Below are 6,000 nucleotides of genomic sequence, written 5' to 3' on the forward strand. Positions count from 1 at the left end.
AAAAGCAGAGGGAACAGCTCTTAAAATAAGAACCTCAAAGGGTTGTTATTTCATTAAGGCAGCCTGACCCTGCTGCTCCTGCTCGTGTTCCTCCCTGGGATTGTCATCCCGTGATTTAGTTCACTCCCCAGCAGAACTCCTTTCTCTTTCTGTCCTCCTCGGTTTATATTTATTTATAAATATATTTAAAAAAATAAATATAAGTATATATATTTATAAATATGGAAGAATAAAGAGAACACAGATAAACCCCCAGAGGTGTTTCTCTCCATGCTGGTCCAAAGAGGAACACGTGAACAAGATATTCTGTGGGTTACCCACAGTGGTTTTTGCAAAACTGCACACAGGCTTCCTTCAGTGGCTATTCAATTACAATAAAAAAAAAAAAGGTACAAGAGCTAACAGTGCCTGATGTACACAGAGAGGGCTCTTCAAGCTCAGCCGACGGTTCTGAAATCTAAAGGTTCAGCTCTCCCAGCCTGGCTCCAGAGCAGAGGGGCTCCAGCCCCTGGAGCATCTTCGTGGCCTCCTCTGGACTTGCTCCAGCAAATCCACATCTTTCTTTTGTTGGGGACCCCAATCCTGGACACAGCACTCCAGTGGAGGGGTCTCACAAGAGTCAAGTAGAGAGGGAGAATCCACTCGTCAATGAATCAAACACAAACTAAACTTGAAGGACTCTCAGGGTCAGCTAACTCGAGACTGGCTGCAAAACCTGAACAGTCTGAAAGCTGCATTTTTCTGATAGTAGAAAATCTGATAAGTTTTCAGGCATTTAATTCTCCATCCTCCAGCAGTTCTGCACTCACGAGTTTCTCCTTCAGTGAAAAACACTCTGGTTTTACATGTATGTCAATCTGTGTATTTAAAATACACTCCCCATCCCTGGAAGTGTTCCAGGCCAGGCTGGATGGGGCTCAGAGCAACTTGGGATAGTTGAAGGTGTCCCTGCCCTTGGCAGGGGGTTGGAAGAGGATGATTTTTAAAGTCCCTTCCAACCCAAACCATTCTATGATTCTATGAAAATTACAGCACACACACACTTATATTCATTTCAGTTTTATAAGTTAATTAACTTTTAAAATAACCTTAAAATGAGACACCTTTCGGCGTCTCTTTAAAACACTTGGATTTCCCAAGTGAGTCTCAATATGTTGTTCCAGACATGGTATGCATTTGTTCCTCTCTAAAACAAGCCTGTAATGAACCCAACAGAGGCACAAGAATCCAAAATAAAGATAAGGCCCATCAACCACAACCCAAAAGCCTCTGGAGACACTAAACAGCAGCCTGTGGTTTCAAGCTGTGGTCTCAAGAGAGCTTCTTCCTTTCATAATTCTGTCAGAATTCTCAGCTATCACAGTCCAGCCCAGCCTCTCGTGCTATTTTTACCCATGGGAAAACCCAGAAACCACATCCACCATCCCTTGCAGGAACCTGTCAAAATTTTTCACTTAATGAAGTAAAATTCTAAAGCATTTGAAGAGTTCCTTGACACATGACACGACTAAGTCAAGCAGGACCTTTTCAGCCAGCGAGGTAGATGGGGATGCAAACTTCATTACAGCCCAGTACAAGCACCAGAAAAGGAAAGAGTTTGATCAAAAGGGTTGATTCAGTAGATCAGCGTCAACCTTTCAGGCAGGACTGAGTTATTTCAGCCTTGAGCTCCTCAAGAGAGCATCTGGATGGTCGAAATATTCACAGTCAACGGTGAAAATCAGGTTTCCCATTAGGGAAGATTTGACAGGCATATATGGATGGATGCCACCGAAAAAAGGTGTCCCTGTCCATGGTGGGGGTTGGAACTAAGTCACACTGTAGGTCCCTTCCAAACCAAACCATTCTGTGATTCTGTGAAAACATGGAGAGGTCTTTGCATACTCAGGACATGACTTTTCCAGGCTGTAACATCTTCCAGGGTGACCAACAAAGCAAGAACATTCAAAACCACACGTGGCAAACAAGCAGAATGTAGAGTAAGAGGATACACCACAGAAGACCAGGACTTGCCTCTGACGTGCAAGGAAAAATGTTCTCCTGAGGGACTTCGGCGTGACTGGCACCTGCTTGAGGTCTCCTGCTGTCAGGACTAAAACATCCCTGGAATTGTTTAATATTAGAGCTGACAAGTTTCCTATCTCAGCAAGCATTGTGCTTCACCCAAGGGAGTTTTGTGATAGACCTCATCTTGATAGAGAGGAATTGCTCAAAGAACTCAAAATTAGTTGCTGCTTAGATAATCACAACACATTCACTTAAAAAGAACCAACAGCCTCAAAAGTTATTAAAAATAAAAAAAAAACCAAAATCTAGAACCTTGCTGATTTTAAAAGCCTGTTTTAAAAAGGCACATAAGTATAAAAAGAGAAGGGTAACCAACTGGATGTGTGAGAGGTGAGAGAAACAGCAGCAATATGTAGGAAGCTTAAAGGTATTCCTTCCTGAATGCCCACAATTCTCAGCTAGGGAAGGTGGTAACCATCCCTGCATGGGGGCAAGAACTGTATAAAACACTCCAAACCATGTGTTCGTATGTGCACTTGGGGAAAAAAAGAAGGAAAACCAACCAACCAGAGGGGGAAAAAAAAAACAAATCAACAAAATCTCACACGTACCACCACCAAAAATCAGACAAGAAACCTACAGCCAAATAAATACCCCAAACAACTAAGAAAAAAAAACCTGAGGGGCAGGCAAAATTTAATTTTAAAAATGGAGCTGGTACAAGGTAGGACACTGAACTCATAAAGAATTCAGATAAAACAAAAATGTTTGTAATTTATTTCTACCGTTGGAAAAATATTTGACAAACATTCAGACGCAAAATTTCACTGGAAGTCAGTGGAAATTAATGTCCACCCCACTGGTTGCTCAGGAAGGCCCAAAAATAGCAGCTCAGATGTGATTAAATCCAGCAAGCCTCGGTAAAACGAGCACCAAGACTGTGAAAGAGCAGGGCAAGCAGCGATTTGGCTCATTAGTGCTGATTTGTGACACCATTTGGGAAGAATCAAGGGAATTCCAGAAGAAAAGCTAAAAAAAAAAAAAAAAATCAAAGCTAAAGGGTAAAACAGGTAATACTGTGCTCATTCATGGCCTGCCAGCCTAACAACAAATCTAGGAAGAGGGGAAAAAGAAAAGGGGGAAAAAAAAAAAGAAAGAAAGAAAGAAAGAAAGAAAGAAAGAAACAGCTGATTTGGGGCTGTTTCTAAAGAAGAATAGTTTAATTTTTGGCTGCAATGGGCCATTTAACCCTTGATTTCTCTCCAGCAAGGAAGGCACAGCTCCATGCATTGGTTCTTCAGCTGGTGGTAACCAAATGCTGAGCCAAGAGAAAGAGTTATTAAATGTTCAAATCGGTGTGGAATTACGGAAGCTGTGGCTTATTGAACCCCATGATGTGTTTTCATCCACAAGATCACAAGTTACATTGATGACACCCAAAATCTGTGAGGGCAGAGCAGCATCTTGAGCGACCAAAGAAAACCAGTGAGTTAAAAAACTCCTCAACCATAAGATATCAGGCTGTAATTACGTGCACCTAATTACCAGAGATGGGATATGCTTCCAAAACAGTCCAACAGCGATGGATTAGGAAGTGGAATAGTCAGTGAAATGGTGGATTTACCCTCTCTGGAAGTGGATATGGATATGGTTTAGCGGTGGACAGGGTTAACAGTTGGATTCAGTTATCTTAGAGGTCTTTTCCAGCCTCAAGGATTCTATGATTCCATGATACTGGGCTGGCCCTGGGACATTCTGATCGATGACTTTGTGGAAACAGCTGAAGGTCACACAGGGATTGGTGGGAATGGTTAAAATTGTTGTACCCAAAGGACACAGCCATGGGGAGGTCATTGTCACATCCCAGTGCTGCACCCAGTCCCGCCCACCCCAGGTCCAACCCTACTGCCAGGTTTGATGAAACACTGATGAGGAATCAAAAGGGAATCCAAAGAGGGCCTGCAAGGAATGCAGAGAGGGACTTTGACAAGTGAACGGGGTTTCAGGAGCAGGAGAATGGATTCAAACTGAGAGAAGGTTTAACTCAGATATTAGGAAGAAACTCTTCCCTGTGAGGGTGGTGAGGCCCTGGCATGGGTTGCCCAACAAATGTGTGGCTTTCCCATCTCTGGAAATGTTCAAGGCCAGGTTGGATGGGGCTTGGAGCAACCTGGACTAGTGGAAGGACTCCCTGCTCGTGGCAGGGAGGTGGAACTGGATCATCTTTAATGTCACTTCCAGCCCAAGTCATTCTGTGATTCTAAGAACTTGCTCCTCTGGCAGGCAAAAACTGAAGCTCCTGAACGAAGGCAGCATCACCTTCCTTTGTATCCTCAAAATTCCAAACCACATGGCACGGACACCACCTCCTAGCTCAGCCTCCCTGCTCCCCTGGCACCAGAGTGCTGCTCCTTGCTCCTTGCAAAGACAACTGCAGCGAAAAAACTGCTGCTCAGCACAAAAGGGATGAGCTCACGTCACGTAAACCCAGGAAAGATTTCTCCTCTGGCACTCAGCTCCTCGGGGTTTCCCAGCCCTGCTCCCTGGATCAGTAACCCCTCACCTGGAGGCTTGTCTGGAAGCAGAGGTTGGAGCCCACGGCAGGGCCTCCCAACACACCAGCTCTGCTCTCTGGAGTCCTCAGAAAAGAACTCACCCCCTTCCCCAGGAGCTATTTACATTCTACTGTTGCTTCTCTCTCTGTCCAAGTGTTTAAATTATACAAATAAATCACATCCTAACTCTTCCCCATGAAATATTAAAAGGATTTTTTGGTTTGTTTATGTTTTCTTTGTGGCTGTTGTTTGTTTTGTTTTGGTTTGGTTTTTTTTTTGCTGTTTGATCTTTTTTGTTTTGTTTTAATTTAGAAATAGAATGCAAAGAACCAACCGTGTTCAGCTTTGCATTAGTGCTGCTCTACCTAAATTATTGCATTATAAACACGCTTCTTTCTTGCCTTTGCACGAAATTTGTTCGATAATGGGAGTTTAAAATATTCTTGGTGTCTCACCTAGCCGGGTTTTTCTTCCAGGAAAGCAGAACTACAAGCAAATATATTTTATGCAAGAATATATATATAAGACCTTTAGCATTATGTGGTGAGGTAAATACAGCACCAGGAGGGGGCAAAAAAGAAAAATAAATTACAAAAAAAAAAAAAAAGTATTTAGAGGGGGATTTACATGTACAGAGACTTAGGAAATCTGGAAAGACACATTTTATTTCGGGTCATGGCTCAAAACAACCCCTGGTTTTCTTTGTTACAGCAGCTTTGGGACCTCGGAGGGTCTGAGATGTTGCTACACAGGGTTGGAATTTCCAGTGGAGGTAAAAGGGGAAGGAATAACCACATCCAGATCCCCAACTGCTCCCCACGAGGGAGAGGAGTTAGGAATAAAGGGATGACATTCAGCCTGGGGAAAAAAAAAAAATCTAAGGTATGGGGAGAAGGTGAAGATTTAATTTCAATTTTGTTTCTCACGACCCAAATCTATTTTAACTTGCAATAAATTAATTATCCCCAGGTCGAGTCTGGTTTGTCCATGAGGGTAATTATTGAGTGATCTCCCTGTCTTTATCTTGACCTATCAGCTCTCTCATCCTATTTTCTCCTCTCATGCAGCTGGGAAGGGGGGGAATGAGTAGTTGTCTGCAGAGGTTCGTCCACCACAGGAAGCATCAGATGTAAAACTCAGCAGCCAAAAGGTGAAATTAGAAAGCTGGGGTTCAACCACCTCCAAATGTTTAACCCTGTTCCTGAAACTCTTCTCCTGACTGAGCTCTTGCCTCATAAATTCATGGAATTTTTCCCTTTTCCTGAGATTTAACCCCAATGGAGCTACAAAGAATTGGAGATACAAAAAAAACCCCAAAACTGAAAGTCTGTAATAGCAGAAAACAGCAGAGATGTGATTTAAAAATTAAAATAAAATCCACAACTCTGCATTCACTCCAGCTTTGATTTCAGCTATTAATGTGCAAATGGTGACTGCT

This window comes from Empidonax traillii, unplaced genomic scaffold (assembly GCF_003031625.1).
Source record: "Empidonax traillii isolate 1590-97213 ecotype Southwest subspecies unplaced genomic scaffold, ASM303162v1 scaffold1300:size135431, whole genome shotgun sequence".
In the NCBI taxonomy this organism is placed as follows: domain Eukaryota; kingdom Metazoa; phylum Chordata; class Aves; order Passeriformes; family Tyrannidae; genus Empidonax; species Empidonax traillii.